General features: G+C 37.0%; 1 non-coding gene across 1 annotated transcript; it reads right to left on the minus strand.

Annotated features, from left to right (window-relative positions):
* Positions 1-12,600: 12,600 nt before the first annotated feature.
* LOC112787904 (small nucleolar RNA R71) lies at positions 12,601-12,708 on the minus strand. Its single transcript, XR_003195289.1, has one exon. It is a non-coding gene; the product is annotated as a small nucleolar RNA R71 (small nucleolar RNA).
* Positions 12,709-26,991: the final 14,283 nt, after the last annotated feature.

The raw sequence follows: 26,991 nt of genomic DNA on the forward strand, positions 1-26,991 counted from the left end.
AACCAAATCTCCCTCAGCATGTTAGCAAGTGATTTCTAACCTTAGACTTGCTGGAAAGTCACGTTTCTTGGCCCTCAAGTCAAGCTAAGCATGATTCCTAAAGAAGAACATCAAGAAAACACATGTTTAAGCATGTTTCCTTGAAAACCGAATTGAAAGGGGAAAGGAACAGCCATCTCACCTTATTTCCAGCCTTGATAAGTTACATGGTTATGTAGAGGAAGAAGAGAGGATCATTTTGGTGAAATCGGAGTTTTGATTTGAGTTTTGGTTCAGAAGAAATCAACCTTTGAAGACTAAGTGTTCATGAAGTTTTCTCTCTTTTCTCTCCTTTCAATTTCGGCCAAAGGGAGTAAATGACCAGCCTTGGAGTGTCTTGGGGGTGTAAGGTGAGTTGTGATTGGTTGGCTTGGAGGTGGGTTAAAATAATATTAAAATATCTCAGGTGTATGACTACTGAAACTAGATGTATCGGAACACTTGTAAAAACATATCCAAAAATTATTTTCTGAGCTACTAGCATAAATGACATATAAAAAATATTTATTATGAGAATAAAACATGTATAATGAGTCCTTAGCATGCTAAATTCAATAGAGAGTGCTGGTTCTAAGCTGCACCAGTAAACTGTGAACCCGGTTAAACCGATTTCCTGTTTTTAACTAAAACAGACCAGGTAACCTTATAATATCATTCAAGCATCTTCTAATACTAATGTAATGATAATATTATACTATTATCTCTCTTCTCTCATGAGTCAAGTCTGGTTCGTCAAAATGAGACTATTTATGAAAACTAGAATCAGAACTCCTAACCGATACGGTTCAAAAACTAGGTTCTTCGCGGTTGCGTTGTCGGGCTTGTCTCAACTAAGGTCCTGAGTTAAAGATAATATAATGACAATGAGGATTGAGACGCTTGATGATACAGAAGAGGTATTCCCTTTACTTATCTTTCGGAGAAATCCGTGTCTTCAGAAATGATTTCGCGTACTCGAAAATTAGGGTTGTTACATTCTACCCTCCTAAAAGGAAATTTTGCCCTCAAAATTTCAGCCACGTGCAAGAATCCTTCTTCAAGCGGTCTATTTCCTTCAAGCCATCCTAACGAAGAGATCGGTTCGTTCCTTACAGCATCCAAATCTCACACAGCCATAGCCATGAAGATTATAACAGCAATGAATCCTTTCTTTTTTTTGAGTTCACTGTTACTTGACTGCACTTTTCATTTTTCTATTGAATTTCGAGAATGTATCTTTCAATTCGAATTTCCATTTTGAGAGCTATGAACAACTAAACTCCTTTCATTGGGTTAGGGAGCTCTGTGTAAATTCAATGGATCAATACTAGTTCTTATTCTTCTTCTTCTTTCTTTTCTCTTGATTTACTAGAAAACTTTCGTTCTTCATCCAATTGGATAGTTATCTTGGGAAAGAATAATTGGATCTCCTCGAACCCTTGGAAGAGGAATGAGGAGATCATGCTAGAAATGCTTTCTCACATTGAATTAGATTGGGGTTTGGATGGATATAGTGACATGTAATCCTACCAACACTTTGATCTATGAATTTATGTGGTATAATCAGTGACCAAACTTCATCTCTTTCCATGAGCACTTAAATTAAGGAATTGGGCAACTGTTCATGCTTAGAGAGATTAGATTGCCAAAGAATTGGTATCTAATCACTTAAGATTGCCAAGGAGATCAATGAATGCATTGATTGAGGAAGAGATGAAAATGAATTTGATCCGGAGAATTCTCACATCTCCTGACCCCAATGAGCTTCCCCATCTCTGATCTACCCATTCTTTTAAATTCGGCTTCCTTAATTTCATGCTTAATCCCCATTCCCATTTAATTTCTTGCAATTTAAGTTTCTGTCATTTAATTTCATGCAAAATTTAATTTCTGTCAGTTAATTCTTGCAATTTAAGTTTCCCGCCAATTTTACTTTCTGCAATTCCAATTCAATTTTGATTTAGCTCAACTAGCATAATTCTCCAATTAACATTGATCAATCTACCAATCCCTGTGGGATTCGACCTCACTCTACAGTGAATTTTTACTTGACGACAATCCGGTGCACTTGCTGGTAGAAAATTTGTTGAGAGGCAAATTTTGGTGAATCACCAGAACTGTCAAATAATGAAGCAGAGTGTGAGACTTTAATAAATGGCCTAGAACTCTTAATTGAAAAAGGAGCTCGAACAGTCAAAATCCTGAGAGATTCACAATTTGTAATTCAACAGTTGGCTAGAAACTATCGAATTATTAGTCAAAATTTATCCAAATATTTTGTGGTAGCCATTCGACTCTCAGCTGAGTTCAACTCAATTTCAATAAAGCACATATTCAAAGAGTCGAATCAGGAAGCTAGTGAGCTAACTCAAATGGCTTCTGGCTATAAAATATCTCCTAAGTTGATAAAGGAGTTTAGTGAAATTGAAACTAACTTAACTCCTTTAGAAGTAAGAAGGGTTTGCTGCACAAACACTCTCGATTCGAATGATTGGAGATATAAGATCATCAACTTCCTTAAAAAATCCCAATCAAATAATAGATCAAAAAATTAAATACTTAGCATTGAGTTTTGTATTGTTTGGAAGGGATCTATTCAAGAAAAGTGTCGATGATTCTTTGCTCCAATGTTTAAGTATGCAAGACGCATATGTAGCTATGGCAGAGGTACCTGAAGGTATTTGTGGAGTTCATCAAGTGAGTCAAAAGATGCATTGGACCCTACATCGACAAGGATTGTATTGGACTTCAATGATGAAGGATTGTATCAATTTTGCTCGACATTTTGATCAATGCCAAAGGCATACACCAATTCAGGGAGTTTCTGCCTCTGATTTACATGCTATAATCAGGTCTTAGCCATTTAGAAATTGAGCTCTTGACCTAATAGGAATAATTTGTCCTCCTTCGACTTAGGGGCATCAGTTTATCTTGGTGGCAGTCGACTGCTTTACAACGTGGGTGGAAGCTGTGCCCATGGAAGACGTTACCCAAGCCAAGATAATCAACTTTATTGAGGAGTCGATCATTCATATAGATTTGGCATTCTCTAAACATTTACTACAGATCAAGGAACCATGTTTACTGGTCGACAAATAAAGGGATTTGCCAAGTCACAAACTTACTGTTTCAGCAGTAGATGGACTAAAAGTCTGAGTAGTCTGAACAGGCTGAAGAAATTCTATTTCAGCACGAACTGACTGATCCACTCCTCGATCAAAAAGATCGTTGATATTAGCAACTTAAGAGGAAGTCCGTTTCTGGGATTGCTTCGATTGCAATATATTAGAATAAAAAATAAAAAATTGCAAGTACAAGGTGAAAACAGTTGCGACAGATATCGTTAAGTACATACCTTTGAGGTTGCAGGTTGGACTCTTTGAAAGTTGGGTGGTTCAACTCCTATCAGAATATCAATAAGACCATGTTTCTTTGAGGATTGGGTTGCACCACTCGACCTTCTTCTGCCCCGACCTCCCCTTTGTTTGGTGTTTGTCTTAGCTGCTGCGTCCTCATCAATATCCTAGTTTTTCTCAATTGGTTATAGGTCAGCAGCAACTTGAGTGATAGGTGTTTGTCGAGTAACTAAAGAAATCAAAAGGCAAGGTGAGTCGAGTATTAGGGTAATGCCTAAAAAGTACAAAGTACTTAAAAAGAAATTGAGGATTTTTCCTATATACTCACCTTTGGTTCTCTTTGATGTTATTTGCGTAGTAGAAAAAACCAGATTCGAGAAAGGTTAATCCACAGATGTACAATGAGTGGAAAAATACTTTGACCACCATTCATGAAAATCAAGAGTCAACAAAAAACAATGATTGGTATTCAGATATTGGTATTGAGTTGACATCTTTCGGTGGTTCATCTCTAACATCTTGTCGAATTCTTTTGTCTCCGACACGTCATAGTGAATCATTTGAGTCTTAGAGTCGAGAGACAAAGAAAAAGGTAAGGTTTGGGTTAAGCCGAATTGTTAGGCTACATACTAGGGAGAATAAAAGACTAGTTTCTTTTTAAGATTCCAAGTCAATTCATGAGGTAATTCGATAGGAAGAATCTGAGAAGTCAACATATGAGCTCCAGGGAACGTTATGTGTTCCTAGAAAAGTGCACGTCATTTTAAATGATGAGTAACTGTTCTTTCAAATTTGAGAATTTGAAAAGGTTGCACATGCCCGGCATTAGGAATTTAAAATTTGTATTTTTTGAACAAAATAAAAAGTTTTTAAAGGGGCAATTTGTTGGTACAAAAAATGAAGTTTTCGTCGATAAGAGGGCATTTGACTGCCAATAGTTTCAACTACAAAGTGGTGTTTTGACTACAGAAGCAGAAACGGATAAGCTGAAGTCGAAGAAAGATGATGCAAAGAGCGTCGAAGTCGAAAGGTAGTTATTGCCTTTCGTTGAGCATCAAGGCTTGCTACTCGACCTTCAAGTTGAGTGGAGAATATGATTGCAAAATTTGAAAAGCAAGCTGAAGAAAACGTAGGACTTGAAGACCAAGGAATATGTGGGTGTCAAAACTTGAGAGTCAAGATTTTTCATGGTCAAGGTAAGGTCATGGCTGAAAAAAAGAAAGAAGTATGATCGTGGCGGGTTAAGATTCTCCATGGCAAGTCTATTTAGTCTATAAATAGGAGAAACTCATAAGGGTTCTGGAACTTTTTCAAAAACACTAGATCATCACAGATAAACCATAGAGCACTAGCGCATGTAAGTGTTGGAAGTTCACTTTTATTTACTCTTATTTTATTTTCTTTTTTCCGTTTCTTTTCATTTATTTGTTTTCTTTTTATTATTTGCTTTATGCATTTTATTTTTTCTTTTCTTCTTTATATATTTTTACGTTCTTTTTATTTCATTTTGAAAGTTTTATCTGTTTTATTGCAATTTTTTATTATTTGTCACAATTCAAGCATCTCATACATTTCGACATGAACGTTAAGTAATTTCCGGATCGAGTCTATTTTTTTTTTTTTTTGGAGGAGTCGTATCTAGTGCGTGATACTTGAGATCTTGATACAAACTTGATTCGATACCTTGTCGAGAAATCCTGTCGAGGTTATCAAAAATCAAGTGAAACAACATAAATACATTTATGATTAATTTTAGTGACTAAATTTAGTGTATAAATAGCATTTTTAATCATAAATTGACATGAAAAAAATTTAATGCTACAAATTATATTTTTTAATTAAATATACAGGATAACCGGGTATTCAGATTGGATCGATTTTCACAAGACTGAATTTGATATCCCATATAAATAAGAACAAATATAATAAAATTGTATCCGATTACTTGTTGGATACTAAATTAAATTGAATCGGTTTAATTTTAATCAAATAATCGAGTTACTTTGTTTACAATACTAACGACATGACCGTCAACATGACTAAAATTATTTATATGGTTTAAAGATAAATTTTTATTTTTTATTTTTATCAATTATTTTTAATATTAAAAAAATTTATAAGAAAGGTGTACATAGAAATAATGTATATAACATTTTTCATTTTCGTTACTATTATTTTATAAATAAAAAAATTTAATTATTCTGTCGGTCCATATAATTTTATTGAATTTTTAATTAGATTCTTATACTTTTTTCTTTTTATTTAGACTCCTATATCATATCAGATTTTTTAACTAAGTTCCTACTGTGACAAAAATATTTTTATTAATGGAATATTATTTTATACTATATAAAATATTTAGTTAAGTATTAAGTATATTTGTTTTGTTTAATAAAATATTTGGTTAATTCTAATAATTTTGTTACAGCAGGAACTTATTTATAAAATTTGATATAATATAAGAATTTAATAAAAAAATATAAAAATTTAATAAAAAATCAATAAAACTATAGAAACTAACAGAATAATTAAACTATCAAATAACCCACTTCCATATATAGCATGGAAATGAACTTTAAAAGTATACTTTATATCAAGCATGACCATTTATTCTTGCACTTATCATCCTACCATTCTAAGAATAAATAAACTTATTCACATAATAATTTTCATATTGAATAACCTTAACTAAAAGCGTGCGTTATAAACTTATAATAATCAAATAGTTACTTTTAAACCGGTATAGAGATTCAATTCTGGGATTTCTTATTTTACTCGAGTTAAGCCCCATTTTAGTCCTCCAGATTCTGATTGCACTAAATTAGTCCTCCTAAATTCAAAAAAATACACCACATTAGTCCTTATCTTATTTTCCGTCACCGGAGCATTGATGCAGTTAGTGACGTGGCCAAATATTACCACGCTGGACACACTAACGGTTAGATGACGTGGCTTAAAATTTGATTAGCTCTAATTTAGTCCTTATCCCCCTTTTTAAAACCTGAATTCATCTCGTGGCTTCATCATCATCTTCTTCTTCTTCCCATTTTTCTCTGGTTCTTCGTCTCCTACTCCCTTCCGAGTTTACCATCATGATTGCAAGTGGGAGCCAGAGTTTCATGCGGTCCAACACAAGGAGTTCCAATCGAAGTAGAGCATCGGGTGTTTCACAGTGGTGTGGGTGTGGGTGCCGTCCTATTCTTCGGTGGTCCACAACAGAGGCTAACCCTAACAAACCATTCTTTGGGTGCCCTAACTACAATGTTAGTGGTAAGAGGTGGTGTGGTTTGTTTGTCTGGGCTGACATTGGAGAAGAAGACCTCAGAGGAAGGGTAATTTCTACTGTGGATGGTGACCAAGTTAGGGTAAATTTGGCTTAGAGAATTGGGAAATTAGAGGGTAAAGTTAGAACCCAAAAAATGTACATTTTATTTTTGGCTTTGTTTATAGTGTTTGTTGCTGGTTTTATGTTGGTAGTTAAAGCTTGAAGATGATTTTGTTTTACTATGGTCAGAATTAATGTGTAGTAGAAGAAAGAAAAAGTCTCCTTCTCAAATTTTCAAGTTTTCAGTCATTGCATAAACGTGAAGCAAGTTGTTTTCTGTCATCCAATTAAGTTGTTGAAAAAAATTGTAAGAAAGAAATCTGAAGTAGCATAATTAAAGCTGGAACAAATTATCATAATAATAATAATAATAATAATAATAATAATAATAATAATAATAATAATAATAATAATAATAATAATAATAATATGTTACCATATCAATAAGTTTCAACAAAAGTAACAGTACCCCTGCCATATTAATGATAACTCTCTTAGAAAAGTAAAGACTTGTTCTAAATTCAAAATACACCCATGCTAAAGGACAGAGAGTGCCATCATTGTTTTATTGTATCCAAATATATAAATAGCCTACTTCCATAAATTCAGGCCACAAAACAAAAAAATGATTCACAAAAAGATTCACAGTTTCATCCAAAATAGGCTGCACAGATCAAGTACATCTTCATTTCTTCTTCCTCGGTGGCTTGAAGCCAGGTGTTGGGACAAATTTGAGGAAGTTAGCCAATCTGAAAGATGTGGCTGAGCTTGCTCCTTATAGTGGATCCATAGTGACCGATCCTGATGGTGATGGTGAGGACCTCCTTCTGGTCTGTAACTTGGATGGCCTCGCAAGTAGATCCTGTTTCATTTAAATAGGACACAAATTTAGTTGAATGTGCATATGAATATTAACTATGGTTTGTGAAACTAAATTCAACTACCTCTTGACTATGTTAGAATTGTTGTGCATCCAAGTAGTTTGGTTGGGAGAGGTCGATCTCAACCACCTAGGCATCAATCGGTGCAGGTGCCTGAGCAGGGGCTTCAGCAGGAGCTTGAGCAAGTGCTTCTGGAGGAGCCTGAGCAGGTGCATCTGGAGGAGCTTGAGTAGGTGCATGAACAGCATTTCCTTGTGCATTGGATTTTGTCTTAGCAGCAGTGACAGCTGCAGCTGCAACAGCAAGAGCTTGAGCAACATCAGCTGCTCTCTTTTTTAGACAACCCCTCTTTGTGTGCCCCTTCTGTAGGCAGTATCTGCAAATAAAGGGTTTAAGTTATCTCTTTAGAGTCCCATTCATTTTAGATTTCTTGCTTTCTCCATTACCCTCATCTGCATCCTTTCTCCTTTTCTTTGTGAGTGGTCCGGTCTTCTTCTTTTTCTTTGGAGCATGTGGCCCATTCTGCTCAGATTTCTCCCAAAGAGATTATCCAGGCAATGGATTTATATAATATTCATAAGTGTCTCTATATGCATCCATGGTGAGCCACTTATGACAGAAATCTTCAGGTCTCTTATTCACTCTTGCGAGTGCTACACACGCATGCACACAAGGCATTCCTGAAGTAATTAACAAAGTAATGTGTTATTAAAGTATTTAATTATTCACAAATAAAGAGGATCTAAAGGCTGGTTAATTATCTGTTAACATCCAAAATTGACATGTGCACAGTCGCTTGCCCAAATCCACCACCATGTTAGTTGGATGACCATGCACTTCAAACTTCTCATACTCATCATCTCTAGTCCAGATTGGCATCCAACTTTTAGACTCCTTCCTGATCTTTTCCAACCTACTTTGAACCACTGGTGGTAGCTTTCTCACATGGTTGGTGATGAGAGGATAATTTATACGCTTTTGGCATTGTTTTTAGTATGTTTTTAGTAGGATCTAGTTACTTTTAGGGATGTTTTATTAGTTTTTATGTTAAATTCACATTTCTGGACTTTACTATGAGTTTGTGTATTTTTCTGTGATTTCAGGTATTTTCTGGCTGAAATTGAGGGATTTGAGCAAAAATCAGATTCAGAGGTTGAAGAAGGACTGCTGATGCTGTTGGATTTTAACCTCCCTGCACTAAAAGTGGATTTTCTAGAGTTACAGAACTCCAAATTGCGCGCTCTCAATGGCGTTGGAAAGTAGACATCCAGGGCTTTCCAGAAATATATAATAGTTCATACTTTGTCTAAATGTAGACAATGCAAAAGGGCATTGAACGCCAGTTATACGCTGCAGTCTGGAGTTAAACGCCAGAAACACGTCACAAACCAGAGTTCAACGCCAAAAACATGTTACAACTTGGCGTTCAACTCCAAAAGAAGCCTCTGCACGTGTAAACTTCAAGCTCAGTCCAAGCACACACCAAGTGGGCCCCGAAAGTGAATTTCTGCATCAATTACTTACTTCTGTAAATCCTAGTAGCTAGTCTAGTATAAATAGGACTTTTTGCTATTGTATTTACATCTTCGGATCATCTTGGGACGTCTAGTTCTTAGATCATGGAGGGCTGGCCACTCGGCCATTCCTGAACCTTTCACTTATGTATTTTTTAATGGTAGAGTTTCTACACACCATAGATTAAGGTGTAGAGCTCTGTTGTTCCTCAAAGATTAATGCAAAATACTACTATTTTTCTATTCAATTCAACTTATTCCGCTTCTAAGATATCCATTCGCACTTCAACATGAATGTGATGATTGTGACAGTCATCATCATTCCCTATGAAAACATGCCTGATAACCACTTCCGTTCTACCTTAGATTGAATGAGTATCTCTTGGATTCCTTAATCAGAATCTTCGTGGTATAAGTTAGAACCCATGGATGGCCATTCCAGATATCCGGAAAGTCTAAACCTTGTCTGTGGTATTCCGAGTAGGATCTGGGAAGGGATGACTATGACGAGCTTCAAACTCGCGAGTGCTGGGCGTAGTGACAAACGCAAAAAGATCAATGGATCCTATTCCAGTATGATCGAGATCCTATTCCAGTATGATCGAGAACCGACAAATGATTAGCCATGCAGTGACAGCGCATTGGACCATTTTCACTGAGAGGACAGGATGTAGCCATTGACAACGGTGATGCCTAACATACAGCTTGCCATGGAAAGGAGTAGGATTGGTTGGATGAAGACAGCAGGAAAGCAGAGGTTCAGAGGAACGAAAGCATCTCTATACGCTTATCTGAAATTCTCACCAATGAATTACATAAGTATCTCTATCCTATTTTCTGTTTATTTATTATTATTATTCGAAAACTCCATAACCATTTGATATCCGCCTGACTGAGATTTACAAGATGACCATAGCTTGCTTCATACCAACAATCTCCATGGGATCGACCCTTACTCACGTAAGGTTTTATTACTTGGATGACCCAGTGCACTTGCTGGTTAGTTGTATCGAAGTTGTGACAAATTATGAATTAAGATTTGAGCACCATGTTTTTGGAGCCATTATCAGGGATCATAATTTCGTGCACCAAGTTTTTGGCGCCGTTGCCGGGGATTGTTCGAGTTTGGACAACTGACGGTTCATCTTGTTGCTCAGATTAGGTAATTTTCTTTTTGTCCTATTTTCAAGAATTTTTCAAAAATCTTTCAAAAATTTCTCATCTGTTTTCGAAAATTATTCTAAATTTTTAAGAATGAATTCTAGTGTTTCATGAAGCATGTTGAAGCCTGGTTGGCTGTAAAGCCATATCCAAATTCTTTTGGATTGAGGCTTCCACTTGTCAACATAAAAGGCATGTATATAGAGTTGGATGAAGTATCAGCTGTTGCATGCCTGATTTATATCCTAAAGCTGGCTGGCTATTAAGCCATGCCTAACCCTTGGATTGGAGCTTTAGGCTAACATTGAAAGATTCCTGGAATTCTTATTAAAAATTTTGAATTTCTTATTTTCTTTTTCCTATATGTTTTTCGAAAAAAAATTTAAAAGAAAATACAAAAAAATCATAAAATCATAAAATCAAAAATATTTTGTGTTTCTTGTTTGAGTCTTGAGTTAATTTCAAGTTTGGTGTCAATTGCATTTTTTCTAAAAATTTATGCATTTTTCAAAAATTCATGCATTCATAATGTTCTTCATGATCTTCAAGTTGTTTTTGGTAAGTCTTCTTGTTTGATCTTTAAATTTTCTTGTTTTGTGTCTTTTCCTGTTTTTCATATGCATTTTTCGTTTGTTAGAGTCCAAGCATTAAAGATTTCTAAGTTTGGTGTCTTGCATGTTTTCTTTGCATAAAAAATTTTCCAAAATATGTTCTTGATGTTCATCATGATCTTCAAAGTGTTCTTGGTGTTCATCTTAACATTCATAGTGTTCTTGCATGCATCACATGTTTTGATCCAAAATTTTCATGCATTGAGTCTTTTTGATGTTTTTCTCTTTCATCATTAAAAATTTAAAAATCAAAAAAATATCTTCCCCTTTTCTTCTCATAAATTCGAAAATTTGAGTTGACTTTTTCAAAACTTTTTAAAATTTAGTTGTTTCTTATGAGTCAAATCAAATTTTTAATTTAAAAATCTTATCTTTTTCAAAATCTTTTTCAAAAATCATATCTTTTTCATTTTTCTTATTTATTTTTGAAAATTTTAAAAATATTTTTCAAAAATATTTTTCTTAATTTTATATCATATTTTTGAAAATATCATCAACAATTAATGTTTTGATTCAAAAATTTCAAGTTTGTTACTTACTTGTTAAGAAAGATTCAAACTTTAAGTTCTAGAACCATATCTTGTGATTTCTTGTGAATCAAGTCATTAATTGTGATTTTAAAAATCAAATCTTTTTCAAAACTAATTTCAATTATATCTTTTCAAAAATATCTTTTTATCTTATCTTTTTCAAAATCATATCTTTTTAATCATAACTTTTCATATTATATCTTTTTCAAATATCTTTTCTAACTCTTATCTTCTTATCTTTTAAAAAATTGATTTTCAAAATTTGTTTCAACTAACTAATTAACTTTTTGTTTGTTTCTTATCTCTTTCAAAACTACCTAACTAACTATCCCTCTCTAATTTTCGAAAATACCTCCCTCTTTTTCAAAAATTCTTTTTAGTTAATTAATTGTTTAAATTTTAATTTTAATTTCAATTCTCCTTTAATTTTCGAAAATCATTAACTCTTTTTCAAAATTTAATTTTTGAAATTCTCTCTCTCATATCCTTCTATTTATTTATTCATCTACTAACACTTCTCCTCACCCAAAAATTCGAACCCCTTCTTTTCTTCTGAGTTCGAATTCTTCTCTTTTTTACTCTCTTTCTTCTTTTCTTCTATTCAGAAGGGAACCTCTATACTGTGGTAAAAAGGATCCCTATTATTATTTTCTGTTCCCCTCTTTTTCATATGAGCAAGAGCAAGGACAAGAACATTCTTGTTGAAGCAGACCCTGAACCTGAAAGGACTCTGAAAAGGAACCTAAGAGAAGCTAAAATACAACAATCCAGAGACAACCTTACAGGAATTTTCGAACAGGAAGAGGAGATGGCAGCCGAAAATAATAATAATGCAAGGAGGATGCTTGGTGACTTTACTGCACCTAATTCCAATTTACATGGAAGAAGCATCTCAATTCCTACCATTGGAGCAAGCAACTTTGAGCTGAAACCTCAATTAGTTTCTCTGATGCAGCAGAACTGCAAGTTTCATGGACTTCCATCTGAAGACCCTTTTCAGTTCTTAACTGAATTCTTGCAGATCTGTGATACTGTTAAGACCAATGGGGTTGATCCCGAGGTCTACATGCTTATGCTTTTCCCGTTTGTTGTAAGAGACAGAGCTAGAACATGGTTGGACTCACAACCTAAAGATAGCCTGAACTCTTGGGATAAGCTGGTCAAGGCTTTCTTAACCAAGTTCTTTCCTCCTCAAAAGCTTAGTAAGCTTAAAGTGGATGTCCAAACCTTCAGACAGAAAGAAGGTGAATCCCTCTATGAAGCTTGGGAGAGATACAAGCAACTGACCAAAAAGTGTCCTTCTGACATGCTTTCAGAATGGACCATCCTGGATATATTCTATGATGGTCTGTCTGAATTAGCTAAAATGTCATTGGATACTTCTGCAGGTGGATCCATTCACCTAAAGAAAATGCCTGCAGAAGCTCAAGAACTTATTGACATGGTTGCTAACAACCAGTTTATGTACACTTCTAAGAGGAATCCTGTGAGTAATGGGACGCCTCAAAAGAAGGGAGTTCTTGAAATTGATGCTCTGAATGCCATATTAGCTTAAAATAAAATATTGACTCAGCAAGTCAATATGATTTCTCAGAGTCTGAATGGAATGCAACCTGCATCCAACAGTACTCAAGAGGCATCTTCTGAAGAAGAAGCTTATGATCCTGAAAATCCTGGAATAGCAGAGGTGAATTACATGGGTGAACCATATGGAAACACCTATAATCCCTCATGGAGAAATCACCCAAATCTCTCATGGAAGGATCAACAAAAGCCTCAACAAGGCTTTAATAATGGTGGAAGAAACAGGTTTAACAATAGTAAACCTTTTCCATCATCCACTCAGCAACAGACAGAGAATTCTGAGCAGAATCCATCTAGCTTAGCAAATTTAGTCTCTGATTTATCTAAGGCCACTCTAAGTTTCATGAATGAAACAAGGTCCTCCATTAGAAATTTGGAGGCACAAGTAGGCCAGCTGAGTAAAAGGATCACTGAAATCCCTCCTAGTACTCTCCCAAGCAATACAGAAAAAAATCCAAAAGGAGAGTGTAAGGCCATTGATATAACCATCATGGCCGAATCCAAGGAGGAAGGAAAGGATGTGAATCCCAAGGAGGAAGACCTCCTGGGACGTCCAGTGATCAATAAGGAGTTCCCCTCTGAGGAACCAAAGGAATCTGAGACTCATCTAGAGACCATGGAGATTCCATTGAACCTCCTTATGCCATTTATGAGATCTGATGAGTATTTCTCTTCTGAAGAGAATGAGGATGTTACTGAAGAGCAAGTTGCCAAGTTCCTTGGTGCAATCATGAAGCTGAATGCCAATTTATTTGGTAAAGAGACTTGGGGAGATGAACCTCCCCTGTTCACCAATGAACTAAATGCATTGGATCAACTGAGATTGTCTCAAAAGAAACAGGATCCTGGAAAGTTCCTAATACCTTGTACCATAGGCACCATGACCTTTGAGAAGGCTCTATGTGACCTTAGATCAGGAATAAACCTCATGCCACTCTCTGTAATGGAGAAACTGGGAATTTTTGAGGTGCAAGCTGCTAGAATCTCATTAGAGATGGCAGACAATTCAAGAAAAGAGGCTTATGGTCAGGTAGAGGACGTGTTAGTAAAGGTTGAAGGCCTTTACATCCCTGCTGATTTCATAATCCTAGACACTGGAAAGGAAGAGGATGAATCCATCATCCTTGGAAGACCCTTCCTAGCCACAGCAAGAACTATGATTGATGTAAACAGAGGAGAATTGATCCTTCAACTGAATGAGGACAACCTTGTGTTTAAAACTCAAGAATCTCCTTCTGTAACAATGGAGAGGAAGCATAGAAAGCTTCTCTCAGTACAGAGTCAACTAAAGCCCCCACAGTCAAACTCTAAGTTTGGTGTTCGGAGGCCTCAGCCAAACTCTAAGTTTGGTGTTGAACTCCCATATCCAAACTCTAAGTTTGGTGTTGGGAAGTCTATAAAATTGACCTGATCACCTGTGTGGCTCCATGAGAGCCCACTGTCAAGCTATTGACATTAAAAAAGCGCTTGTTGGGAGGCAACCCAATTTTTATTTATCTAATTTTATTTTATTGTTCTTTCATGTTTTATTAGGTTCATGATCATGTGGAGTCACAAAATAAATACAAAAATTAAAAACAGAATCAAAAATAGCAGAAGAAAAATCACACCCTGGAGGAAGGGCTTACTGGCGTTTAAACGCCAGTAAGGAGCATCTGGCTGGCGTTCAATGCCAGAACAGAGCATGGATCTGGCGTTGAACGCCCAAAACAAGCAGCATCCTGGCGTTCAGATGCCAGGAATGCACACTGAGGAAGGCTGGCGCTGAACGCCAGAAACATGCTGTATCTGGGCGCTGAACGCCCAGAACAAGCACCAATTCGGCGTTTAAACGCCAGAATTGCATGCAAAGGCATTTTACATGCCTAATTGGTGCAGGGATGCAATTCCTTGACACCTCAGGATCTGTGGACCCCACAGGATCATCTCAGTATCTGTGGACCCCACAAGATCCCCACCTACCTCCACTCATACTCTTCCCTCTTCTCATTCATCCTCTCTTCCCAATAAACACCCTTCCCCAAAACCCTTCACCAATCACCTCAAGCTCTCTTCCAAATTACCCCTTCACCTATCACCTCAAGCTCTCTTCCCTACTACCCCTTCACCACTCACATCAATCCACTCTTCTCCATAAACCTACCTCATAAACCCCACCTACCTTCAAAATTCAAAATCACTTTTCCACCCAAACCCACCCTAAATGGCCGAACCTAACCCCTCTCCCTCTACTATATAAACCCCTCCATTCTTCTTCATTTTCACACAACACAACCCTCTCTTCCTCTTCTTGGCCGAAACACAAACCTCTCTCCCTCTCCTCCATTTCTTCTTCTTCATCTTTTCTTTCTTCTCTTGCTCGAGGGCGAGCAATATTCTAAGTTTGGTATGGTAAAAGCATAAGCTTTTTGTTTTTTCATTACCATTGATGGCATCTAAGACCGGAGAATCCTCTAGAAAAGGGAAAGGGAAGACAAAAGCTTCCACCTCCGAGTCATGGGAGATGGAAAGATTCATCTCCAAAGCCCATCAAGACCACTTCTATGATGTTGTGGCCAAGAAGAAGGTGATCCCCGAGGTCCCTTTCAAACTCAAGAAAAATGAGTATCCAGAGATCCGACATGAGATCCAAAGAAGAGGTTGGGAAGTTCTAACAAACCCCATCCAACAAGTCGGAGTTCTAATGATTCAAGAGTTCTATGCTAATGCATGGATTACTAGGAACCATGATCAAAGTAAGAACCCGAACCCAAAGAATTATCTCACCATGGTTCGGGGGAAATACTTAGATTTTAGTCCGGAAAATGTGAGGTTGGCGTTCAACTTGCCACTGATGGAAGAAAACGCACGCCCCTACACAAGGAGAGTCAATTTTGATCAAAGGTTGGACCAAGTCCTCATGGACATATGTGTGGAAGGAGCTCAATGGAAGATTGACTCAAAAGGCAAACCGGTTCAACTGAGAAGACAGGACCTTAAGCCTGTAGCTAGAGGATGGTTGGAGTTCATTCAACGCTCAATCATTCCCACTAGCAACCGGTCTGAAGTTACTATAGACTGGGCCATCATGATCCATAGCATCATGATTGGAGAAGAGGTGGAGGTTCATGAGATTATACCTCAAGAACTCTACAAGGTGGCTGACAAGTCCTCCACTATGGCAAGGTTAGCCTTCCCTCACCTCATTTGCCATCTATGCAATTCGGCTAGGATTGACATAGAGGGAGATATCCTCATTGATGAGGACAAGCCCATCACTAAGAAAAGGATGGAGCAAACAAGAGAGCCTATTCATGGATCTCAAGAGACGCATAAAGAAGCTCATCACCAAGAAATCCCTGAGATGCCTTAAGGGATGCACTTTCCTCCACAGAACTTTTGGGAGCAAATCAACACCTCCCTAGGAGAACTGAGTTCCAACATGGGACAACTAAGGGTGGAACATCAAGAGCACTCAATCATCCTCCATGAAATTAGAGAAGATCAAAGAGTTATGAGGGAGGAGCAACAAAGACAAGGAAGAGACATAGAAGAGCTCAAGGACATCATTGGTACCTCAAGAAGAAAACGCCACCATCACTAAGATGGACTCATTCCTTGTTCTCAAATTTTCTATTTTTTGTTTTCTTATGTTAAATGTTTATCTATGTTTGTGTCTTTATTACATGATCATTAGTGTCTAAGTGTCTATGCCTTAAAGTAGTGAATATGAATCCATCACCTCTCTTAAATGAAAAATGTTTTAAAAATAAAAGAACAAGAAGTACATGGTTTCGAATTCATCCTTGAACTTAGTTTAATTATATTGATGTGGAGACAATACTTTTTGTTTTCTGAATGAATGCTTGAACAGTGCATATGTCTTTTGAAGTTGGTGTTTTAGAATGTTAAATATGTTGGCTCTTAAAAGAATGATGAACAGGAGACATGTTATTTGATAATCTGAAAAATCATAAAAATGATTCTTGAAGCAAGAAAAAGCAGTGAATACAAAGCTTGCAGAAAAAAAAATTGGCGAAAAAAAAATAGAAAAAGAAAAAGCAAGCAGAAAAAGCCAAAAGCTCTTAAAACCAAAAGGCAAGAGCAAAAAGCCAATAGCCCTTAAAACCAAAAGGCAAGGGTAATAAAAAGGATCCCAAGGCTTTGAGCATCAGTGGATAGGAGGGCCTAAAGGAATAAAATCCTGGCCTAAGCGGCTAAACCAAGCTGTCTCTAACCATGTGCTTGTGGTGTGAAGGTGTCAAGTGAAAACTTGAGACTGAGCGGTTAAAGTCAAGGTCCAAAGAAAAAGAAGAGTGTGCTTAAGAACCCTGGACACCTCTATTTGGGGACTTTAGCAAAGCTGAGTCACAATCTGAAAAGGTTCACCCAGTTATGTGTTTGTGGCATTTATGTATCCGGTGGTAATACTGGAAAACAAAATGCTTAGGGCCACGGCCAAGACTCATAAAGTAGCTGTGTTCAAGAATCAACATACTAAACTAGGAGAATCAATAACACTATCTGAACTCTGAGTTCCTATAGATGCCAATCATTCTGAACCTCAATGGATAAAGTGAGATGCCAAAACTATTCAAGAGGCAAAAAGCTACAAGTCCCGCTCATCTGATTGGAGCTATGTGTCATTGATAGTTTGGAATTTATTGTATATTCTCTTCTTTTTATCCTATTTGATTTTCAGTTGCTTGGGGACAAGCAACAATTTAAGTTTGGTGTTGTGATGAGCGGATAATTTATACGCTTTTTGACATTGTTTTTAGTATGTTTTTAGTAGGATCTAGTTACTTTTAGGGATGTTTTTATTAGTTTTTATGTTAAATTCACATTTCTGGACTTTACTATGAGTTTGTGTGTTTTTCTGTGATTTCAGGTATTTTCTGGCTGAAATTGAGGGACTTGAGCAAAAATCAGATTCAGAGGTTGAAGAAGGACTGCTGATGTTGTTGGATTCTGACCTCCCTACACTCAAAGTGGATTTTCTAGAGCTACAGAACTCCAAATGGCGCGCTCTCAACGGCGTTGGAAAATAGACATCCAGGGCTTTCCATAAATATATAATAGTCCATACTTTTCCCAAATGTAGACGACGCAAAAGGGCGTTGAATGCCAGTTCTACGCTGCAGTCTGGAGTTAAACGCCAGAAACACGTCACAAACCAGAGTTCAACGCCAAAAACATGTTACAACTTGGCGTTCAACTCCAAAAGAAGCCTCTGCACGTGTAAACTTCAAGCTCAGTCCAAGCACACACCAAGTGGGCCCCGGAAGTGAATTTCTGCATCAATTACTTACTTCTGTAAATCCTAGTAGCTAGTCTAGTATAAATAGGACTTTTTGCTATTGTATTTACATCTTCGGATCATCTTGGGACGTCTAGTTCTTAGATCATGGAGGGCTGGCCACTCGGCCATTCCTGAACCTTTCACTTATGTATTTTTCAATGGTAGAGTTTCTACACACTATAGATTAAGGTGTAGAGCTCTGCTGTTCCTCAAAGATTAATGCAAAGTACTACTGTTTTTCTATTCAATTCAACTTATTCCGCTTCTAAGATATCCATTCGCACTTCAACATGAATGTGATGATCGTGACAGTCATCATCATTCCCTATGAACACGTGCCTGACAACCACTTTCGTTCTACCTTAGATTGAATGAGTATCTCTTAGATTCCTTAATCAGAATCTTTGTGGTATAAGTTAGAACCCATGGATGGCCATTCCTGAGATCTGGAAAGTCTAAACCTTGTCTGTAGTATTCCGAGTAGGATCTGGGAAGGGATGGCTGTGACGAGCTTTAAACTCGCGAGTGCTGGGCGTAGTGACAGACGCAAAAGGATCAATGGATCCTATTCCAGTATGATCGAGAACCGACAGATGATTAGCCATGTAGTGACAGCGCATTGGACCATTTTCACTGAGAGGACAGGATGTAGCCATTGACAACGGTGATGCCTAACATACAGCTTGCCATGGAAAGGAGTAGGATTGGTTGGATGAAGACAGCAGGAAAGCAGAGGTTCAGAGGAACGAAAGCATCTCTATACGCTTATCTGAAATTCTCACCAATGAATTACATAAGTATCTCTATCCTATTTTCTATTTATTTATTATTATTATTCGAAAACTCCATAACCATTTGATATCCGCCTGACTGAGATTTACAAGATGACCATAGCTTGCTTCATACCAACAATCTCCGTGGGATCGACCATTACTCACGTAAGGTTTTATTACTTGGACGACCCAGTGCACTTGCTGGTTAGTTGTATCGAAGTTGTGACAAATTATGAATTAAGATTTGAGCACCAAGTTTTTGAAGCCATTATCAGGGATCACAATTTCGCGCACCAGTTGGGTAGGTTAACTTTGTTTTTAGCGATTGTTCTCATGACAAACATTCTAACCTCTTCAAGTAGCGTGATGATTGGCTTGGCCCTTGCTTCTTTGATTCTTGCATTAAAGACCTCGCATGCGTTGTTGCAGATATTATCAAGTTTAGGAGCATGACTAAATGTTGACTTTGTCCACGAGTCCCTAGGCCACTTGTTCAGGTAATTCCAGGCCACTTCATTAATTTTCTTAATCTTCTTTATGTTTTCAGAAAAATCTTGATAAGTGGTTGATCTTGCACATTCCCAAAGTAACCCCTTAACTCAAAATCTTTCCACTGCTTGTTAAAATTTCTCCATAAGTGCCACACGCAGAACCTATGGTGGACATGAGGCATAACCTCCTGAACTGCAGAAAACAGGCCCTGCATGTGAACACAATACATGTCGTGATACATTATAGTCCTTGAGATACGATAAATGTACCCATAATAGTCCCTAACTTTTGTTTAATGAACCCATGGTCCCCTACATATAAATTGTTTCCAATTTCTGTCCCTCTGTCACATTACCCATAAAGAATACTGTAAACAAATATTTCCATCAGTCAATACATAGCTTTTCAGGCCAACATGTCAACAAATTAACAAACAATTTACATTAACTAGCATTAGGCTAAACCTTAATAACTTTTGTAATAATAGAGTATATTATGAAAGGGCAAGGTTTACCTTTTGCATGTCGCTCATGAAGCACCATTTGTTTTCTTTATAGTCTCCAAGGTCTTCATGGAGTAGCTCCAGAAACCACCTCCAATTCTCCGTGTTCTCGACATCCACAATTGTCCATGCTATAACATATATGTGATGATTTGCATCCTGACTCACTGCTGATAAAATCTGGCCTCTAGTTTGTGTTTTAAGGAATGCCCCATCTAAACCAATCAGTCGCCTACACCTGCCTTAAAACCATTCTTGCACCCACTAAGACATACATACATCCTTTGAAAGATCACCTCTCCATCTGGTTGTGGGATGGTGCCAATTCTAACTGTTGATCCTAGATTACACTTTAAGAGTGTTTCTCCATAGTCCCAGACCATTGCATATTGGGCCTTCTCGTCTCCATATACCACAGCTTTAGCGTCTGCCAAGGCTCTAGAAATTGAATTCCTATTTAACACGAGGTCACACTTAGACTTTGATGGTTCTAGTTGAACTTGAGAAGGTGGGGTTGAATCAAGTTAGCTTAAAACTTAAAGTTTCTAACTCTGTTTTTGCTGTTGCTCGAGTTGCAGGAGATTATTTGAAATTATCTCATACGCAGAACATAAAAAGAGCAGAGAAGAAGAGAAAGAGGCCAGCATGTATCCTGGTTTGGATTCTCAGTGCCATGAATCCTACGTCCAGTCTCCACCACAAACCATGGTAGAATTCTCACTATAATTCTCAGGCTACATACACCAATACTATTGAATTATTCCCTAATTCAACTAGTATCTACCCCTAAGCTTTCTTCACTAAAGCTTAGCAACCCCAAAGTGTTGTCCCAACTTGGAAGGGGAATCTAAACAGATTCAATCTCACCAAGTGCTAACCCAACTTGGCAAGGGAAACTAATCCTAGTTCATAAACCCAAATTACATCAGAAATCAGTGGCTATTTTGCATCACTCTTGCCTTTTCTCTCTTGGCTTTTGAACCTCACATAATTGCCTTTTCAAAATAGAAAATAACGCAAGATAGCCATAACACAAAGATCAGAATTAAGCTTGAGTAGAAGAAAAAGATTCCAGCTTAATGTATGAGATGGTGCTCTGTATGTGTGCTCTCTTTTTCTTGATTTGAAATGGTGGAGTGAAGCTTCTTATATATCTTCAACTTGGCTTCATTGTAGCTTCATTCTTTTGCTTATCCTTACTATCCGTTGGAGCTGGCACAGCTAGCAAGCTGTCCTTCTTCATCATGCTCCACTACCCCTGCTGCTGGAGGAGCTCATCCACCACCTCTGTGGTCCTTTTCCTTGCTTTCTTCCTTGGCATGCTCTTCTTTTGCATTCTGCTCCATTTCCTTGCTGCTGCTGCTCTGTGCTCTTTGCTCGTTTGTGTTTTGCTCAACCACAATCCTAGTATTGCTCAGCTGATGTCCTTGGGTTAGTGGTTACCCTAGTGTCCTTTCTTACTTTTACAGAGCCACACCTGTCCTTGCATGATACAGCTGTCCTCCTTTAACATTTAGCAAAACATATAACCATTTTATTTCTGAACGTTGCTATGAGGATGAGCTTTGGCTCTTTTTCATTGCTAAAGCACTTGCTGGACTTGGACTAAAGCAATATAAACTTGGACATATGGGCCTGCATCACTAAACCACACATTAAACAATATTGGGCTTTCAACCCAAATAAATGTTTGTCATCATAAATTAACCCAAAATCAAACTAGGCTCAACAATCTCCCCCTTGATGACAAACATGATAAAATAGGGAAATTAAAAACTAATTTGAATGAGTTAAGAACACTTTCCTTTGATGACCTTTGGATTGTGAGTTGCTCCCCCTCAATGCCAACATTACTCCCCCTTGATCATGGCTTACTTCTTGAAATAGAAATAACTTAAAGCAACCAAGAACAATTACCAAAGCAATATAACACAGCAAATAATAACACAGAGCATAGAGCAATTAAAGTTAAGCAAAGTAACACAGCAAAGCAACACATGTCATTAAGCATCATCATCCAAAACCTAAGCCAAATCTAACTTTTCTTTTATTTTCTCCCCCTTTTGTCATCAAGGAGGGAAATCTAAGACCCTGCAAAAATTTTGTTAGTGTTTGAGCACATGCAGTCTGAAGTAGTAACAAAGCAAAGTGTTAGATTAGAGATGAGAGTAGCTAGGCATCAGAGTTGGACTCATTGGAGCCTTCATCCTCATCGTCATTGTCAGTGGTGGTTCACTCAGCTTTCAATTTTCTCCACATAATTTCTGAGAATGTAAATGCGGCTATTTGTCTTCTTGAGCGCAGTTTCAGCCATTCCTTCTTAGCTTCAAAGAAGATCAGACAATATCACAGACTTTTGAAACACATCTTTCACAATTTCAGTTTAAGTTCTGATCTTTGAAGAATTAGATTTAGAAACCATTGTAGAACATTGGTCAGATTCAAAATGTGAAGAATTGGGTAAAGGAATGGAGAGAAGTGTATGTAAAATGGTGCATGAAGTGGTAAGTTAATATAGGCTTAGAGAAGTGTAAAGGTTGCATCTTGAAAAGATAAAAATCCAAACTTTGAAAACGTTTTGAAAGGTACAGCTGTAACCTTCGTACGTTTGAAATAAGGATGAAAAGCAAACAAAAGATGGAAATTAATAAAAGGATGCAATTAAAATGAAGCCCAAACAAAACGAAGTGCAAATGCCAAAAATTTGAGACTGCCAAAAAAATTAAAGTTAGCCCAGTGATCTCAATGAAGAAAAGAAATTGAAATTGAATTTAACCATAATTGAAAAATTTTGAAAGCCCACTTTTCATAAAGGCTTATTCATCAAAAATTTGTTTCAAATCCCAAAAAAAATTGAAAAAGCCCCAGAGTTTTCAATAAAGAGGAGACTGCTTCAGCACTTGACGTCCATCACGCAAAGTTCAGTTATGAATCTAGTAGCTTCATAGTGACTTAATGAAGTTTACTCATCATCTGCCAAAAAATCTCACCGCGATTTATGAGACAAAACACAAAAGATCTCATTATCAGAGTCATTAAGAAAACAAAGATGAAGCAAGAATGCCCAGTTCAGTTCGTAACTTGCAGAACCTCTCCTCTATCAATGGTTTGGTGAAAATATCTGCTAGCTGACCTTCAGAGTTAACAAACTGAATATCTAAATTTCTATTTTGCACATGTTCTCTTATAGAATAAAATCAAACTTCAATGTGCTTTGTTCTTGAGTGCAAAACTGGGTTTTTGGAAATATTAATAGCACTCATATTGTCACAAAATAATGGAATATTAGAGACATTCAATTTATAGTTAGCTAGTTGAGTTTTCAGCCATAATAATTGAGAACAACAAGAGGAGGCTGCAATATACTCAACTTCAGCTGTTGAGAGTGCCACTGTAGCTTGCTTCTTACTAGACCAAACAATGAGAGATTGCCCAAGAAAACAGCACATGCCACTTGTGCTTCTTCTATCAATTCTGTCCCCAGCAAAATCTACATCACAGAAACTTACTAATTGAAAGGAATCAGTCTTAGGAAACCATAACCCATAATCAGTGGTACCAAGTACATATCGGATAATCCTCTTGACAGCTGAGAGATGGGACTCCTTAGGCTTTGATTGAAACCTTGAGCAAACTCCAACACTTTGGATGATATCAGGCCTTGAGGAGGTTAGATACATCAAGGATCCAATCATCCCCCTATAGCGTGTCTCGTCAACATCTCTACTATGGTCATCCTTATCAAGCTTGATATTAGGATGCATGGGAGTTCCCATTGGCTTAGCACAGTCCAGCCCAAATTTCTTGACAAGTTCCTTTGCATATTTTTCTTGATGGATGAATATGCCTTCTACAGTTTGCTTAATTTGCAAGCCTAGAAAGAAGTTGAGTTCTCCCATCATGCTCATATCAAATTCATTAGTCATAAGCTTAGCAAAATCTGCACACAAATCCTCATTAGCCGAACCAAAAATTATATCATCAACATAAACTTGCACAAGAATAAAATGATCATGATAGTTCCTAATAAATAAAGTGGTGTCAGTGGCTCCTCTTTGAAAATTATTTTTCAATAAAAATGAGCTAAGCCTCTCATACCAAGCTCTAGGAGTTTGTCTCAAACCATATAGAGCTTTAGCTAGTTTAAAAACATGGTTAGGAAAAGATTTGTTTGCAAACCCAGGTGGTTGAGCCACATAAACCTCTCTATCTATTATGCCATTAAGAAAAGCACACTTTACGTCCATTTGGAATAGCTTGAAGCCACAATGAGCTACATAAGCAAGGAGCAATCTGATGGCTTCCATTCTAGCTACTGGCGCAAAGGATTCATCGAAGTCAATCCCTTCTTCTTGATCATAGCCTTGAGCAACCAATCTAGCTTTGTTTCGGACAATGGTTCCATCTTCACCCAACTTGTTTCTGAAAATCCATTTAGTGCCAGTGACTTTCTTCCCATATTTGAGTGAGGCACTAATGTCCAGACTTGATTTTTCTCAAACTGCTGCAATTCTTCCTCCATAGCTAACACCCAAGATGGATCAGCAAGCGCTTCTTGGATGTTTTGAGGTTCAATCTTTGATATAAGAGCTAAGTTTTTCGATTCAGCTCTTCTCAAAGATGATCTTGTTGATATTCCTTTGGAGGGATCACCAATTATGAACTTCTAAGGATAGTTTTTCAGAAACTTCCATTCTCTGGGCCTTCTTAGTTGAGTTGAGGATTCAGGTTCCTCTTGATCAACAATAGCCTTTGCATTAGTGTTTTCTGCAGCGACAGGAGATAATTCCAAATTGTCTCCTGCAGAATTTGAGTTTTTGTTGCTAACAGGTGCAACTTCATTAGAACTTGAATTTTGAGGAACTGACTCAGCATTCTTGGACAAATCAGCTTCAAAACCTGGACTATCATCATTGCAAATACTGGGAACATTGTTAGACTCACAAAAAGTGATATGCATGGTTTTCTCAACAGTTTTGGAGTTTTTGTTATAGACTCTATAGGCCTTGCTACTTGTGGAATAACCCAGAAAAATGCCTTCATGTGTTTTAGGATCAAATTTTCCTAAGTTTTCTTTGATATTCAGAATGAAACACTTGCAGACAAACACATGAAAATAACTAAGATTGGGAAGATGCCCTTTCCAAAGTTCATATGGAATTTTCTTCAAAAACTTTCTAATGATGGTTCTATTTAAAACATAGCAAGCTGTATTCACAGCTTCAGCCCATAAGAACTTGGGGATTTCATATTCACATAACATAGCTCTAGCCATTTCTTGTAAACTTCTATTTCTTCTCTCAACTACACTATTTTGTTGAGGTGTTCTTGGACAAGAGAAGTTATGTGATATGCCTTGTTCATCACAAAAAGATTCAAAGAATTGATTTTCAAATTCTTTACCATGATCACTTCTAATTGAAACAATTTTTAAACCTTTTTCATTTTGAATCTTTTTGCTGAATTTCTCAAAAACAGAAAAAAGCCTCATGTTTATGAGCAAGAAAGAACACCCAGTCAAATCTAGTATAGTCATCCACAATTACCATGCCATAACTCTTTCCTTCAAGACATTGAGTCCTAGTTGGTCCAAATAGGTCAAGATGCAACAACTCCAATGGTTTCTTAGTAGAGACATCTTCCTTGGGTTTGAAAGAGGTTTTAATTTGTTTACCCATTTGACAAGCATCACAAATGATGTCCTTATCAAATTTTATATTAGGAAGACCTCTAACTAAGCCTCTCCTTACAAGCTTAGAGATTTGAAATATGCTAGCATGTCCTAACCTCTTATGCCACATCCATTTTTCAGATTCCATTGAAGAGAAACAAGTCACATTTTGAACTTTTAGATCATCTAGAGTGATACCATAAATATTGTCACTTCTTTTGGCAACAAATAAAACAGCCATTGTTTTTGGGGGTGTTGGGTTACTAGCACCAGGATCTGTTGGTTTTGTGCTTTTGGGTGGTGAGGTATTATGCATTGGTTCATTGTTGTTGGAGAATGGAGTCTCATCAGCAGGGGCAATGGGTATATTAGTTTGGTTTGGGATCTTGTCTGGTAGGAGTTCATTGTCGGGTTCATCACTAACCACTCTGAGCTCATCATGGTCATCCTCAACATACACAACAATCTCATTCCCCTCAAGAATTTCTGGTGTTGAAACTGCATGCTCAAATTAAACATCAACTAACCCATCATTCTTTTCAGCCATGAAACACATCTCTCTCAACTCATCATCATAATTCAGAGCTCTTAAACCACTGTCTAAACTCCTCCCGGGAACATGCCACCAACATTCTCCTAACCTATCATATCCTAGTTCTTTATAATAATTTCTCACCCAAAATACATCTAAAGTATCTACATCAATGTCACCAATGCATGCCTTCTTATCAGGATAATATATAGTTATCCCTTTTTCATTTTTCTGAAACTTTTCCCATGGTGGAACATAATATCTAACTGCACATCCATCTGCATGATTCAAAAAAATTTATTTTCATCACCAATTTCACACAATGATCACTTTAAGATAGTTTTCATCAACTACATTCATACATGGCAGAGAGATATATCAAAATAAAACACAGTTATCCACCATTAGAACAAAGCATGAAGACAAACCCCTAAAAATAGTACCACACAACATCGAAATAAAACCCTAGCACAAAATTCACTACAAACCTTAGGGAATAACAATATTCAAACCAATAAACTATGATCAACAACCATCAACGCATTCCCTAAATTTTGAAAAAATAAAATTTTAATCTCTTCACTAACCTCGGTGATGGAACAGAAGCTCCTTGTAGCGGCAAACCAACTCCTCAGACAACTGTACAGTGTTCACTCGTAATCCAACAGTCTCCAGAAATCCTATTGCAGTTACCCGTTCCTATTTTGAGTCACTCATGGAAGAGAAACGTTTTTCCACTGCGTCACTCATGGAGGAGTTG

The sequence above is a fragment of the Arachis hypogaea genome, chromosome 20 (genome assembly GCF_003086295.3).
Source record: "Arachis hypogaea cultivar Tifrunner chromosome 20, arahy.Tifrunner.gnm2.J5K5, whole genome shotgun sequence".
NCBI lineage: Eukaryota > Viridiplantae > Streptophyta > Magnoliopsida > Fabales > Fabaceae > Arachis > Arachis hypogaea.